Here is a 16,590-nt window from a genome sequence, read left to right as displayed (position 1 = left end):
CCAAACAAAAACTAGCCGTTGGTGAAGGCTGTCTGTCGCATGGTGCACCGGACAGTCCGGTGCACACCGGACATGTCCGGTGCGCCAGCCACGTCACCCGACCGTTAGGGTTCCGACCGTTGGAGCGCTGACTTCTGGGCCCGCCTGGATGTCCGGTGGCGCACCAGACATGTACTATAGAGTGTCCGGTGCGCCGTCTCGCGCGTGCCTGACTTCTGCGCGCTCTGGCGCGCATTCAATGCGCTGCAGGTGACCGTTGGCGCCGAAGTAGCCGTTGCCCCGCTGTCACACCGGACAGTCTGGTGTACACCGGACATGTCCGGTGAATTATAGCGGAGCAGCCGAGGTGAATTCTCGAGGCTGCCGAGTTCGGAGCCGCGACCTCTTGGAGCACCGGACACTGTCCGGTGTACACCGGACAGTCCGGTGAATTATAGCGCGCCGACTCCGAGAATTCCCGAAGGTGAAGAGTTTGAAGTCGACCTTCCCTGGTGCACCGGACACTGTCCGGTGGTGCACCGGACAGTCCGGTGCACCAGACCAGGGTGCCTTCGGTTGGCCTTTTGCTCCTTTGTTTGAACCATTTTTCTTGGTCTTTTTATTGGCTTATGATGAACCTTTGTACATGTAGAACTTATAAACTTGGGCAAACTAGTTAGTCCAATTATTTGTGTTGGGCAATTCAACCACCAAAATTAGTATAGGAAATAGGTGTAAGCCTAATTCCCTTTCACCTATCATGATACATGAAAGCATGGTTCTTTTGAGCACTATTAGCCATAGGAGCCTTCCCTTTCTCCCTGGTGGAGATGGAAGCCTTATGGCTTGTTAAGTTATTGACTTCCCTCTTGAAGCCAAGACCATCCTTAATTGAGGGGTGTCTACCAATCATGTAGGCATCCCTTGCAAATTTTAGTTTGTCAAATTCACTCTTACTAGTCTTAAGTTGGGCATTAAGACTAGCCACTTCATCATTCAATTTAGAAATTGAAACTAGGTGTTCACTACAAGCATCAACATTAAAATCTTTACACCTATTGCAAATTACAACATTTTCTACACAAGATGTTGATTTACTAGCTATTTCTAACTTAGCATTCAAATCATCATTTATGCTCTTTAAGCTAGAAATAGAGTCATGGCATGTAGACAATTCACTAGAAAGCATTTCATTCCTTTTAATTTCTAAAGCAAGGGATTTTTGTGCCTCAACAAACTTATCATGTTCTTCATACAAAAGATCCTCTTGCTTTTCTAATAACCTATTCTTATCATTTAAAGCATCAATCAATTCATTGATCTTATCAATTTTATTTCTATCTAAACCTTTAAATAAACTAGAATAGTCTATTTCATCATCATCACTAGACTCATCATCACTTGAAGAAGCATAAGTAGTATTCCGAGTACATACCTTCTTCTCCTTCTCCATGAGGCATGTGTGACGCTCGTTGGGGAAGAGGGCCGATTTGTTGAAGGCGGTGGCGGCAAGTCCTTCGTTGTCGGAGTCAGACGACGAACAATCCGAGTCCCACTCCCTGCCAAGGTGTGCCTCGCCCTTAGCCTTCTTGTAAAACTTCTTCTTTTCCCTCTTGTTCCCTTGTTCCTGGTCACTATCATTATCGGGACAATTAGCAATAAAATGACCAATCTTACCACATTTGAAGCATGATCGCTTCCCCTTCGTCTTGGTCTTGTTGGGATGCTCCCTGCGACCCTTTAGTGCCGTCTTGAAACGCTTGATGATGAGGGCCATTTCCTCATCATTAAGCCCGGCCGCCTCCACTTGCGCCACCTTGCTAGGTAGCGCCTCCTTGCTTCTCGTTGCTTTGAGAGCAATGGTTTGAGGCTCTTGGATTGGGCCATTCAACGCATCATCAACGTATCTGGCCTCCTTGATCATCATCCGCCCGCTTACGAACTTTCCAAGTACCTCCTCGGGTGTCATCTTGGTGTACCTAGGATTCTCACGAATATTGTTCACAAGATGTGGATCAAGGACAGTAAAAGACCTTAGCATTAGGCGGACGACGTCGTGGTCCGTCCATCGCGTGCTTCCATAGCTCCTTATTTTGTTGACGAGGGTCTTGAGCCGGTTGTATGTTTGGGTTGGCTCCTCGCCCCTGATCATCGCGAATCTCCCAAGTTCGCCCTCCACCAACTCCATCTTGGTGAGCATGGTGATGTCATTTCCCTCATGTGAGATCTTGAGGGTGTCCCAAATCTGCTTGGCGTTGTCCAAGCTGCTCACTTTATGATATTCATCCCTACACAATGAGGCTAGAAGAACAGTAGTAGCTTGTGCATTTTTGTGAATTTGCTCATTTATAAACATGGGACTATCAGTACTATCAAATTTCATTCCACTTTCGACTATCTCCCATATGCTTGGATGGAGAGAGAACAAGTGACTACACATTTTGTGGCTCCAAAATCCGTAGTCCTCTCCATCAAAGTGAGGAGGTTTACCAAGTGGGATGGAGAGCAAATGAGCATTTGTACTTTGTGGAATACGAGAGTAATCAAAAGAAAAGTTCAAATTGACCGTTTTCTTTTTCTCGTAGTCGTTGTCGTCGTAGTAGACGATCTCCTTGATGCGCCTTGTCTTCTTTTTCTTCCCATCTTTTCGTTTGTAGCCCGAGCCCGAGTCGGTAGGCTTGTCATCTTTCGGCTCGTTGACGAAGGACTCCTTCTCCTTATCATTGATCACAATCCCCTTGCTCTTAGGATCCATCTCTTCGGGCGATTAGTCCCTTTCTTGAAGAGAACGACTCTGATACCAATTGAGAGCACCTAGAGGGGGGGTGAATAGGTGATCCTGTGAAACTTGAAACTTAATGCCACAAAACTTGATTAGGAGTTAGCACAATAATGCCAAGTGGCTAGAGAGGAGTCTTAGCAAAACACAGTAACCACAAAGAAATCAACACAGAGATGGCACAGTGGTTTATTGCCTACTCCACGTTGTGGCGTCCCAACGGACGTGGGTTGCAATCAACCCCTCTCAAGCGGTCCAAAGACCCACTTGAATACCACGGTGTTTTGCTTTGCTTTTCTATATCCCGCTTGCGAGGAATCTCCACAACTTGGAGTCTCTCGCCCTTACAAAGATGTTCACAAAGAAGCACAGAGTAAGGGAGGGATGAGCAACGCACACGAGACACAAAATCACAGCAAATACACACACACAAGACCCAGACTTGAGCTCAAGAGAGTATCACGAGGTTCTCACTAGAACGGAGCTCAAATCACTAAGAATGTCGAACAAGTGCACAAGAATGAAGTGTGAGTGATCAACAATGCTCAAAGGATGTTGGTTATCTCCTCCATGCGCCTAGGGGTCCCTTTTATAGCCCCAAGGCAGCTAGGAGCCGTTGAGAGCATTCCAGGAAGGCAATTCTTGCCTTCAGTCGCCTGGCGCACCGGACAGTCCGGTGCACCACCGGACACTATCCGGTGCGAATTTCTTTCCTTGTTTGGCGAAGCCGACCGTTGCAGATTCAGAGCCGTTGGCGCACCGGACACTGTCCGTTGCACACCGGACAGTCCGATGCCCCCTTGTGACCATTGGCTCGGCCACGCGTCACGCGCGGAATCCTCGGCCGACCGTTGGCCCGACGAACCGTTGGCTCACCGGACAGTCCGGTGCACCACCGGACAGTCCGGTGAATTATAGCCGTACGCCGTTAATCACTTCCCGAGAGCGATGACTTCGCCTGTGAATGGCTCACCGGACAGTCCGGTGATTTATAGCCGTACACCGCCGTCGAAGTCCCGAGAGCAGCAAGTTCGCCAGAGCCAGCCTGGCGCACCGGACACTGTCCGGTGCACCACCGGACAGTCCGGTGCACCCAGACTGAGCAGACTTTGGCTGAACGAGCCAAGTCATCTCCAAATTGATTTCTCCTGTTTCCAGCACTTAGACACAATACATTAGTTCTCAAAACAATGTACTAAGTCTAGAAACATACCTTTAGACTTGATTTGCACTTTTGTCCATCAATTGGCATAGATTTTCACTTAAGCACTTGTGTTGGAACTCAATCACCAAAATACTTAGAAATGGCCCAAGGGCACATTTCCCTTTCACTTTCTTTCTCTTTGCTCTTCCCACTGCAGGATTCTATCAAAGAGTATTACCATCATACAGAGGAGGAAACCAAAGACTATGAACCAAGTACAACAGTCTTCAACCCAAGAATCACCAAGCATTGTGATCTTAGGGGCGAGGGAGTGGAAAATGGAGTTGCTTGCAATTTGTCAGAGGGGATTTTATCGGGGCTGTTTTGCTCTGAGCGAGGTGGGGATTGAGGGAACTGGTGGGGGGGATTTATAGGCGAGTGGGGGTGCTCGGGTAAGGAGTGGTGGTTGAAAGGGAATTAGGCTTACACCTATTTCCTAATTGATTTTGGTGGTTGAATTGCCCAACACAAATAATTGGACTAACTAGTTTGCTCTAGTCTATAAGTTCTATAGGTGCCAAAGGTTCACAATAAGCCAATAAAAGACCAAGATTGGGTTCAAACAAAAGAGCAAAGGGACAACCGAAGGCACCCTGGTCTGGCGCACCGGACTGTCCGATGCACCACCGGACAGTGTCCGGTGCACCAGAGGACTCCAAGCTGAACTCTTCACCTTCGGGAAATCTTAGAGGCGCTTCGCTATAATTCACCGGACTGTCCGGTGCACCACCGGACAGTGTCCGGTGCACCACCGGACAGTGTCTGGTGCTCCAGAGGAAAGCGACTCTGAACTCGCCAGCTTCGGGAATCTGCTCTGCTAAAATTCACCGGACTGTCTGGTGAGTCACCGGACAGTGTCTGGTGCACACCGGACTGTCCAGTGTGACAGCGGGGCAACGACTATTTCGAGCGCAACGGTCGTCTGCAACGCAATAAATGCGCGCCAGCGCGCGCAGAGGAGCAGAGCACGCGCGGGTGGCACACCGGACAGCCTACAGGGCATGTCCGGTGCACCACCGGACAGCCAGGCGGGCCCACAAGAAAGAGCTCCAACGGTCGGAACCCTTCGGCCAGGTGACGTGGCTGGCGCACCGGATAGTGTCTGGTGGCGCACCGGACTGTCCGGTGCGCCATGCGACAGAAGCCTCCACCAACGGTCAAGTTTGGTGGTTGGGGCTATAAATACCCCAACCACCCCCACATTCAAGGCATCCAAGTTTTCCACCTTCCAACTACTTACAAGAGCTCTAGCATTCAATTCTAGACACACCAAAGAGATTAAATCCTCTCCAAATTCCACTCAAAGCTTTAGTGATTAGAAAGAGTGATTGTTGTGTTCATTTGAGCTCTTGCGCTTGGATTGCTTCTTTTTCTCATTCTTTCTTGCGATCATCTCAATTGTAATCAAGGCAAGAGACACCAATTGTGTGGTGGTCCTTGCGGGGAAGTTTGGTTCCCAGTTGATTGAGAAGATAAGCTCACTCGGTCCGAGGGACTATTTGAGAGAGAGAAAGGGTTGAAAGAGACCCGGTCTTTGTGACCACCTCAACGGGGAGTAGGTTTGAGAGAACCGAACCTCGGTAAAACAAATCCTTGTGTCTCACTTCTTTATTCGCTTACGATTTGTTTTTACGCCCTCTCTCGGACTCGATTATATTTCTAACGCTAACCCGACTTGTAGTTGTGATTAACTTTGTAAATTTCAGTTTCGCCCTATTCACCCCCCTCTAGGCGACTTTCAGTGGTGATGGAGCAGGTGACACGCGGCAGCAGACGTGACAAGGGGGAAGTGGGCATGTTGCCGATGACGATGGCGGTAGTGGGTGCACTGCAAAGGGGGGGTGGGTAGCGGTAGTGTGCTGCAAAGGGGGCGTGGGGTGGTGGTAGTGCGCATGGAGGCGGGCACGCGTGCGGGGAGCACAGGTGAGTGGTGGGGTTAATGACCCTGATATTTGTGGTGTCTAGCTCCAAGAATCTTTGCCTCTCTGTATGGTAATAACTCCTTCTGTCCTCTTTTTCTGTTTACTTTGACTCATGGGCAGTGCTTTGATTCTCATGGTCGGTCCTTTTGACTGAGCGGCTGGACTAGTTTCTTCTGTAGCTTATTCCAGGCTTCAAGGATAAGCTTCTTGGTATCTTCTTAGGTAAGGCACTTTTCTCTTGAGATGGGTTTAGATGAGAATGAAAGCATAAGGTGAGGATTAGCTCTAATTTGTTATCTATGTTTTTTAGAGAAAACCTTTCTTAAAAAGAAAGAAAACACACAAGCTCAACAATGATAAGCACAAACAAATCAAATGTTTTGAATAAGGGAAGAATAGAGTTTTTCCAAAGCACGGACTACTCAGATTCGGGGGCTAAGCATAACTACTATTGCTTGGCTCCTAAATTGAGAACTATGTTAAATGCAACTAATGAGCACTAACGTTAAAGCATCACATATGTACTCAAAAGGGAAGAAAACATCAAGCAAAATTCATTTTAAAATGCCCTAGGGGCCACACAATTAGAGTTTTTCAAAACATGAGGCTACACGATTACCTCTCATACATGCAGGGTTCTAGCCAAAGTGAAGAAAAACTTCACTACCCAGTGCATGCAGAGGACTAGGCATAACTAACTTCAGACCAGACAGCTTTTCTTCTGGCAAGGCTGGCGCACAACTTCAATCCGAGACATCTCCTGGATGGGTCAAGAGGGAGCTGATGTTGATGACTTCTTCTAGCGGCAACTGAGATGGCAAGACGGGGTCGAACTCTTCTTCAAGCGGGACTGGCTCTTGTAGCTCCTTAGAGGGCGATGGTGCTGGCGGGGTGCTTGCAGCTTCTTCTTTGACCTCAAGGGATGGTGCTAGAATCTTCTTCATGGAGAGGGGCTCAAACAACTCTGGCGGGGGATCTTGTGAGGACTCGGGGTGCTCTTGCTTATCCATAGCCTAAGGGAAGACTGGAATTCCTTCCAAGACTATGGCTCCTTTCGGGAGTTCCCAAGCCTTCTTTTCTCCTCTGGTAGAGACCGGGTGACCTTCAAGAATCTAGGGATCTTCAACTCTCATGGGTTGAACTGGGTTGGATGAAGCAGGCTCTTGGATCCGCAAGGCTCTACGTTGGTTGCGGGTTACCAAGTAGGCCTCCATCAACTTCTGGACGTGCTCATCCTTGGCTTGCTTCAGGGCTTCGACAGCAATGACTTCACGACTTTCCAAGGCAGCTACACGGGCTTGAGCTGTGGTGAGATCCACATGGAGCTTACGGTTGAGCTTCTCTGCATCTTCTACTTGGGCAATCATCTGACGGTGGTGCCGAGCCAAGAAATCATACTGGGCATCCAGGGTGAGCAGGTATGCAGTGAGGTACACGACTGTGGGGTCGTCCTCAAGCAGCAGCTGCCCTTCCAAGGAACGCATCCTGGCCATCCAAACGGGACGGTCTCTCTGAAAGGGCAGAAAGAATCTGAGTGGGGTGTTGTAACACTCAAAATTGTATAAAAGAATATATAGTGATTCCCTTATTTGATGTGTCTCATTTGCATATTAAAAAGAACATACACAAAATTTAGAGATCAATTCAAACAGATGATAAAAACGCATCATGTTGGAGTTTATATGTTTGTGCATTAAATAAAAATAATAATAATATAAAAATGACTAGAAATTGGATTAAGCCCTAAATTGAAAATTAGGGTTTAAAAGTAAGAAGAGAAATGATATGAAAATATAAATAATATAAATATATTTCTAAAATTTGTACTTTTCATTTCATAATATGATTTGATAACAAATTTGTACAAGGTTTGAAACTAAATTCGAATTCAAATGGACTTTAGAAACTGAAAGGGAATTAGGCTTACACCTAGTTCCCAAATAATTTTGGTGGTTGAATTGCCCAACACAAATAATTGGACTAACTAGTTTGCCCAAGTGTGTAGATTATACAGGTGTAAAAGGTTCACACTCAGCCAATTAAAAGACCAAGTTTTGGATTCAACAAGGAGCAAAAGGGGCAACCGAAGGCACCCCTGGTCTGGCGCACCGGACTGTCCGGTGTGCCACCGGACAGTGAACAGTACCTGTCCGGTGCACCAGGGGACTCAGACTCAAACTCGCCACCTTCGGGAATTTCCAGGGCGACTCGGCTATAATTCACCGGACTGTCCGGTGTACACCGGACAGTGTCCGGTGCGCCAAGGGAGGTCGGCCTCAGGAACTCGCCTGCTTCGGGAAACGCCAACGGCTAGTCCGCTATAATTCACCGGACTGTCCGGTGTACACCGGACTGTCCGGTGCGACTCCGAAGCAACGGTCGTCTCCGCGCCAACGGCTCTCTGCCGCGCATTTAATGCGCCCTCTGCGCGCGCAGAAGTCAGAATCGCCCATGCTGGCACACCGGACATCAAACAGTACCTGTCCGGTGTGCACCGGACACCCAGGCGGGCCCACAAGTCTGAAGCTCCAACGGTCAGAATCCAACGGCAGTGATGACGTGGCAGGGGGCACCGGACTGTCCGGTGTGCACCGGACTGTCCGGTGCGCCATCGAACAGACAGTCTCCCAACGGCCACATTTGGTGGTTGGGGCTATAAATACCCCAACCACCCCACCATTCATTGCATCCAAGTTTTCCACTTCTCAACTACTACAAGAGCTCTAGCATTCAATTCTAGACACACCAAAGAGATCAAATCCTCTCCAATTCCACACAAAGCCCTAGTGACTAGTGAGAGTGATTTGCCGTGTTCATTTGAGCTCTTGCGCTTGGATTGCTTCTTTTCTTTCTCACTTGTTCTTGAGATCACAACTCCATTGTAATCAAGGCAAGAGGCACCAATTGTGTGGTGGCCCTTGCGGGGAAGTTTTGTTCCCGGCTTTGATTTGAGAAGAGAAGCTCACTCGGTCCGAGGGACCGTTTGAGAGAGGGAAGGGTTGAAAGAGACCCGGCCTTTGTGGCCTCCTCAACGGGGAGTAGGTTTGCAAGAACCGAACCTCGGTAAAACAAATCTCCGTGTCTCACTTGCTTATTCGCTTGGGATTTGTTTTGCGCCCTCTCTCGCGGACTCGTTTATATTTCTAACGCTAACCCGGCTTGTAGTTGTGTTTGTATTTGTAAATTTCAGTTTCGCCCTATTCACCCCCCCCTCTAGGCGACTATCAATTGGTATCAGAGCCCGGTGCTTCATTAGAGCCTAACCGCTCGAAGTGATGTCGGGAGATCACGCCAAGAAGGAGATGGAGACCGGCGAAAAGCCCACTACAAGCCACGGGAGCACTTCATCGGAAGAGTCCCGCACCAAGAGGAAGGAGAAGAAAAAGGACTCCTCCAAACGGAAGGAGAAAAAGTCTTCCTCTTCTCACCACAAAGAGAAGAAGGAAAAATCTTCTTCCCACAAGCCGCATCGGAAAGGCGACAAGCACAAAAGGATGAGGAAAGTGGTCTACTACGAGACCGACACTTCATCAACATCGACCTCCGACTCCGATGCGCCCTCCATCACTTCTAAGCGCCAAGAGCGCAAGAAGTATAGTAAGATCCCCCTACGCTACCCTCGCATTTCCAAACATACACCTTTACTTTCCGTCCCATTAGGCAAACCACCAACTTTTGATGGTGAAGATTACGCTAGGTGGAGCGATTTAATGCGATTTCATCTAACCTCGCTCCACAAAAGTATATGGGATGTTGTTGAGTTTGGTGCACAGGTACCGTCGGTAGGGGATGAGGACTATGATGAGGATGAGGTGGCCCAAATCGAGCACTTCAACTCTCAGGCGACAACAATACTCCTCGCCTCTCTAAGTAGAGAGGAGTATAACAAAGTACAAGGGTTGAAGAGCGCCAAGGAGATTTGGGATGTGCTCAAAACCGCGCACGAAGGAGATGAGCTCACCAAGATCACCAAGCGGGAAACGATCGAGGGGGAGCTCGGTCGATTCCGGCTTCGCAAAGGGGAGGAGCCACAACACATGTACAACCGGCTCAAGACTTTGGTGAACCAAGTGCGCAACCTCGGGAGCAAGAAGTGGGACGACCACGAAGTGGTAAATGTTATTTTAAGATCTCTCATTTTTCTTAATCCCACTCAAGTTCAATTGATTCGTGGTAATCCTAGATATACTAAAATGACCCCCGAGGAAGTTATCGGGCATTTTGTAAGTTTTGAGTGCATGATAGAAGGCTCGAGGAAAATCAACGAGCTTGGCGACCCATCCGAAGCCCAACCCGTTGCATTCAAGGCAACGGAGGAGAAGAAGGAGGAGTCTACACCAAGTAGACAACCAATAGACGCCTCCAAGCTCGACAATGAGGAAATGGCGCTCGTCATCAAGAGCTTCCGCCAAATCCTCAAGCAAAGGAGGGGGAAGGACTACAAGTCCCGCTCCAAGAAGGTTTGCTACAAGTGTGGTAAGCCCGGTCATTTTATTGCTAAATGTCCTATATCTAGTGACAGTGACCGAGGCGACGACAAGAAGGGGAGAAGAAAGGAGAAGAAAAGGTACTACAAGAAGAAGGGCGGCGATGCCCATGTTTGTCGGGAATGAGATTCCGACGAAAGCTCAAGCGACTCCTCTGACGACGAGGACGCCGCCAACATCGCCGTCACCAAGGGACTCCTCTTCCCAAACGTCGGCCACAAATGCCTCATGGCAAAGGACGACAAACGGAAAAAGGTTAAATCTAACTCCTCCACTAAATATGAATCTTCTAGTGATGATAATGCTAGTGATGAGGAGGATAATTTGCGTTCCCTTTTTGCCAACCTTAACATAGCTCAAAAGGAAAAATTAAATGAATTAGTTAGTGCTATTCATGAAAAGGATGACCTTTTGGATGCCCAAGAGGATTGTCTAATTAAAGAAAACAAGAAACATGTTAAGGTTAAAAATGCTTATGCTCTAGAAATTGAGAAATGTGAAAAATTATCTAGTGAGCTAAGCACTTGTCGTGAGATGATTGACAACCTTAGACATGAAAATGCTAGTTTAAATGCTAAGGTTGATTCACATGTTTGTAATGTTTCAATTCCCAATCCTAGAGATAATAATGATGATTTGCTTGCTAGGATTGAAGAATTAAACATTTCTCTTGCTAGCCTTAGATTAGAGAATGAAAATTTGATTGCTAAGGCTAAAGATTTTGATGTTTGCAATACTACCATTTCCGACCTTAGAACTAAGAATGAAATGTTGCATGCTAAGGTTGTAGAACTTAAAACTTGCAAACCCTCTACATCTAATGTTGAGCATGTTTCTATTTGCACTAGATGTAGAGATATTGATGTTAATGCTATTCATGATCACATGTCGTTAATTAAACAACAAAATGATCACATAGCAAAACTAGATGCTAAAATTGCCGAGCATAACTTAGAAAATGAAAAATTTAAATTTGCTAGAAGTATGCTCTATAATGGGAGACGCCCTGGCATCAAGGATGGCATTGGCTTCCAAAGGGGAGACAATGTCAAACTTAATGCCCCTCCTAAGAACTTGTCTAACTTTGTTAAGGGCAAAGCTCCCATGCCTCAGGATAACGAGGGCTACATTTCGTACCCTGCCGGTTATCCCGAGAGCAAAATTAGGAAAATTCATTCTAGGAAGTCTCACTCTGGCCCTAATTATGCTTTTATGTATAAGGGTGAGACATCTAGTTCTAGGCAACCAACCCATGCTAAGTTGCCTAAGAAGAAAATTCCTAATGCATCAAATGATCATGCCATTTCATTTAAAACTTTTGATGCATCTTATGTGCTTACTAGCAAATCCGGCAAGGTAGTTGCCAAATTTGTTGGGGGCAAACACAAGGGCTCCAAGACTTGTGTTTGGGTACCCAAAGTTCTTGTTTCTAATGCCAAAGGACCCAAAACAGTTTGGGTACCTAAAGTCAAGAACTAAAATTGTTTTGTAGGTTTATGCATCCGAGGGCACAAGTTGGATACTCGACAGCGGGTGCACAAACCACATGACAGGGGAGAAAAGGATGTTCTCCTCATATGAGAAAAACCAAGATCCCCAAAGAGCGATCACATTCGGGGATGGAAATCAAGGTTTGGTCAAAGGCTTTGGTAAAATTGCTATATCTCCTGACCATTCCATTTCCAATGTTTTTCTTGTTGATTCTTTAGATTACAACTTGCTTTCTGTTTCCCAATTATGTCAAATGGGCTACAACTGTCTATTCACTGATGTAGGTGTCACTGTCTTTAGAAGAAGTGATGATTCAATAGCATTTAAGGGAGTGTTAGAGGGTCAGCTATACCTGGTAGATTTTGATAGAGCTGAACTCAACACTTGCTTAATTGCTAAGACTAACATGGGTTGGCTCTGGCACCGCCGACTAGCCCATGTTGGGATGAAGAATCTTCACAAGCTTCTAAAGGGAGAGCACATTTTAGGATTAACAAATGTTCATTTTGAGAAAGACAGGATTTGTAGCGCATGCCAGGCAGGGAAGCAAGTTGGAGCCCATCATTCACACAAGAACATCATGACGACCGACAGGCCGCTTGAGCTACTCCACATGGATCTATTCGGCCCGATTGCTTACATAAGCATCGGCGGGAGTAAGTATTGTCTTGTAATAGTGGATGACTATTCTCGCTTCACTTGGGTATTCTTTTTACAGGAAAAATCTCAAACCCAAGAGACTTTAAAGGGGTTCTTGAGACGGGCTCAAAATGAGTTCGGCTTAAGGATCAAGAAAATAAGGAGCGACAACGGGACGGAGTTCAAGAACTCTCAGATTGAAGGCTTCCTTGAGGAGGAGGGCACCAAGCATGAGTTCTCCTCTCCCTACACCCCTCAACAAAATGGTGTAGTGGAGAGGAAGAATCGAACTCTATTGGACATGGCAAGAACCATGCTTGATGAGTACAAGACACCGGACCGGTTTTGGGCCGAAGCGGTCAACACCGCCTGCTACGCCATCAACCAGTTATATCTTCACCGAATCCTCAAGAAGACATCATATGAACTCCTAACCGGTAAAAAGCCCAACATTTCATACTTTAGAGTTTTTGGTAGCAAATGCTTTATTCTTGTTAAAAGAGGTAGAAAATCTAAATTTGCTCCTAAAACTGTAGAAGGCTTTTTACTTGGTTATGACTCAAACACAAGGGCATATAGGGTCTTTAACAAGTCCACTGGACTAGTTGAAGTCTCATGTGACGTTGTGTTTGATGAAACTAATGGCTCTCAAGAAGAGCAAGTTGATCTTGATGAGATAGGTGAAGAACAGGCTCCATGCACAGCGCTAAGGAACATGTCCATTGGGGATGTGTGTCCTAAGGAATCCGAAGAGCCTCCACATGCACAAGATCAACCATCCTCCTCCACGCAAGCATCTCCATCAACTCAAATTGAGGATGAGGCTCAAGATGTTGAACAAGAGGATCAAGAAGACGAGCCACCTCAAAATGACGGCAATAATCAAGGGGGAGATGCAAATAATGAAGACAAGGAGGATGAAGAACCAAGGCCGCCACACCCAAGAGTCCACCAAGCAATCCAACGAGATCACCCCGTCGACACCATCCTCGGCGACATTCATAAGGGGGTAACTACTCGATCACGGGTTGCTCATTTTTGTGAACATTACTCCTTTGTTTCCTCTATTGAGCCACACAGGGTAGAGGAGGCTCTCCAAGATTCGGATTGGGTGGTGGCGATGCAAGAGGAGCTCAACAACTTCACTAGGAACGAGGTATGGCATTTAGTTCCACGTCCTAACCAAAATGTTGTAGGAACCAAATGGGTCTTCCGCAACAAGCAAGATGAGCATGGTGTGGTGACAAGGAACAAAGCACGACTTGTGGCCAAGGGATACTCCCAAGTCGAAGGTTTGGATTTCGGTGAAACCTATGCACCCGTAGCTAGGCTTGAGTCAATTCGCATATTATTGGCCTATGCTACTTACCATAGCTTTAAGCTTTATCAAATGGACGTGAAAAGTGCCTTCCTCAACGGACCAATCAAGGAAGAGGTCTATGTTGAGCAACCTCCCGGCTTTGAAGATAGTGAGTACCCTAACCATGTCTATAGGCTCTCTAAGGCGCTTTATGGGCTCAAGCAAGCCCCAAGAGCATGGTATGAATGCCTTAGAGATTTCCTTATTGCTAATGGCTTCAAAGTCGGCAAGGCCGATCCTACACTCTTTACTAAAACTCTTGAAAATGACTTGTTTGTATGCCAAATTTATGTTGATGATATTATATTTGGGTCTACTAACGAGTCTACATGTGAAGAGTTTAGTAGGATCATGACACATAAATTCGAGATGTCGATGATGGGGGAGTTGAAGTATTTTCTAGGATTCCAAGTCAAGCAACTCCAAGAGGGCACCTTCATTTGCCAAACGAAGTACACTCAAGACATTCTAACCAAGTTTGGAATGAAAGATGCCAAGCCCATCAAGACACCCATGGGAACCAATGGGCATCTCGACCTCGACACGGGAGGTAAATCCGTCGATCAAAAGGTATACCGGTCGATGATTGGTTCATTGCTTTATTTATGTGCATCTCGACCGGATATTATGCTTTCCGTATGCATGTGTGCAAGATTCCAAGCCGACCCTAAGGAAGCTCACCTTACGGCCGTGAAACGAATCTTGAGATATTTGGCTTATACTCCTAAGTTTGGGCTTTGGTACCCTCGGGGATCCACATTTGATTTGATTGGTTATTCGGATGCCGATTGGGCGGGGTGCAAAATCAATAGGAAGAGCACATCGGGGACTTGCCAGTTCTTGGGAAGATCCTTGGTGTCTTGGGCTTCAAAGAAGCAAAATTCGGTCGCTCTTTCCACCGCCGAGGCCGAGTATATTGCCGCAGGTCATTGTTGCGCGCAATTGCTTTGGATGAGGCAAACCCTGCGGGACTACGGTTACAAATTAACCAAAGTCCCATTGCTATGTGATAATGAGAGTGCAATCAAAATGGCCGACAATCCCGTCGAGCATAGCCACACTAAGCACATAGCCATTCGGTATCATTTTCTTAGGGATCACCAACAAAAGGGAGATATCGCGATTTCTTACATCAACACTAAAGATCAATTAGCCGATATCTTTACCAAGCCTCTTGATGAACAATCTTTTACCAAACTTAGGCATGAGCTCAATATTCTTGATTCTAGAAATTTCTTTTGCTAGCTTGCACACATAGCTCATATGAATACCTTTGATCATATCACTTTTCTATGCTATGACTAATGTGTCTTCAAGTCTATTTCAAACCAAGTAATAGGTATATTGAAAGGGAATTGGAGTCTTCGACGAAGACAAAGGCTTCCACTCCGTAACTCATACTTCGCCATCACTCCAAGCATCTCTCTATTCTTTGGGGAGAAATGAGAATTCAAAGCAACAGAACTTCGTCTTTGGTATAATCTTAACTCATTTACTTATGACCAAAGGGGAAGATAGTACCTAAGGGCTCTAATGATTCCGTTTTTGGCGATTCATGCCAAAAAGGGGGAGAAATGAGCCCAAAGCAAAAGGACCGCACCACCACCAATTTCAAAAACTTAGTGCTTTCCAAGAGTATTTATCAAATGGTATCCTATTATGTTCAAAAGAGGGAGAAAGTAGTATTTCAAAAATGGCATATCAAAACCCTCTTGAACACTAAGAGGAGTATCTCATTTAGGGGGAGTTTTGTTAAGTCAAAGGAAAAGCATTTGAAACGAGGAGAGAAAATTTCAAATCTTGAAAATGCTTTGCAAACTCTTATTCATTTACCTTTGACTATTTGCAAAAGATCTTTGAAATGGATTTACAAAAGGATTTGCAAAAACAAAACATATGGTGCAAACGTGGTCCAAAATACTAAATAAGAAAGAAACATTCCATGCATATCTTGTAAGTAGTTTTATTGGCTCAATTCCAAGCAACCTTTACACTTACATTATGCAAACTAGTTCAATTGTGCACTTCTATATTTGCTTTGGTTTGTGTTGGCATCAATCACCAAAAAGGGGGAGATTGAAAGGGAATTAGGCTTACACCTAGTTCCCAAATAATTTTGGTGGTTGAATTGCCCAACACAAATAATTGGACTAACTAGTTTGCCCAAGTGTGTAGATTATACAGGTGTAAAAGGTTCACACTCAGCCAATTAAAAGACCAAGTTTTGGATTCAACAAGGAGCAAAAGGGGCAACCGAAGGCACCCCTGGTCTGGCGCACCGGACTGTCCGGTGTGCCACCGGACAGTGAACAGTACCTGTCCGGTGCACCAGGGGACTCAGACTCAAACTCGCCACCTTCGGGAATTTCCAGGGCGACTCGGCTATAATTCACCGGACTGTCCGGTGTACACCGGACAGTGTCCGGTGCGCCAAGGGAGGTCGGCCTCAGGAACTCGCCTGCTTCGGGAAACGCCAACGGCTAGTCCGCTATAATTCACCGGACTGTCCGGTGTACACCGGACTGTCCGGTGCGACTCTGAAGCAACGGTCGTCTCCGCGCCAACGGCTCTCTGCCGCGCATTTAATGCGCCCTCTGCGCGCGCAGAAGTCAGAATCGCCCATGCTGGCACACCGGACATCAAACAGTACCTGTCCGGTGTGCACCGGACACCCAGGCGGGCCCACAAGTCTGAAGCTCCAACGGTCAGAATCCAACGGCAGTGATGAC

This window comes from Zea mays, chromosome 8 (genome assembly GCF_902167145.1).
Source record: "Zea mays cultivar B73 chromosome 8, Zm-B73-REFERENCE-NAM-5.0, whole genome shotgun sequence".
In the NCBI taxonomy this organism is placed as follows: Eukaryota; Viridiplantae; Streptophyta; class Magnoliopsida; order Poales; family Poaceae; genus Zea; species Zea mays.
This window is presented reverse-complemented; position numbering follows the sequence as displayed.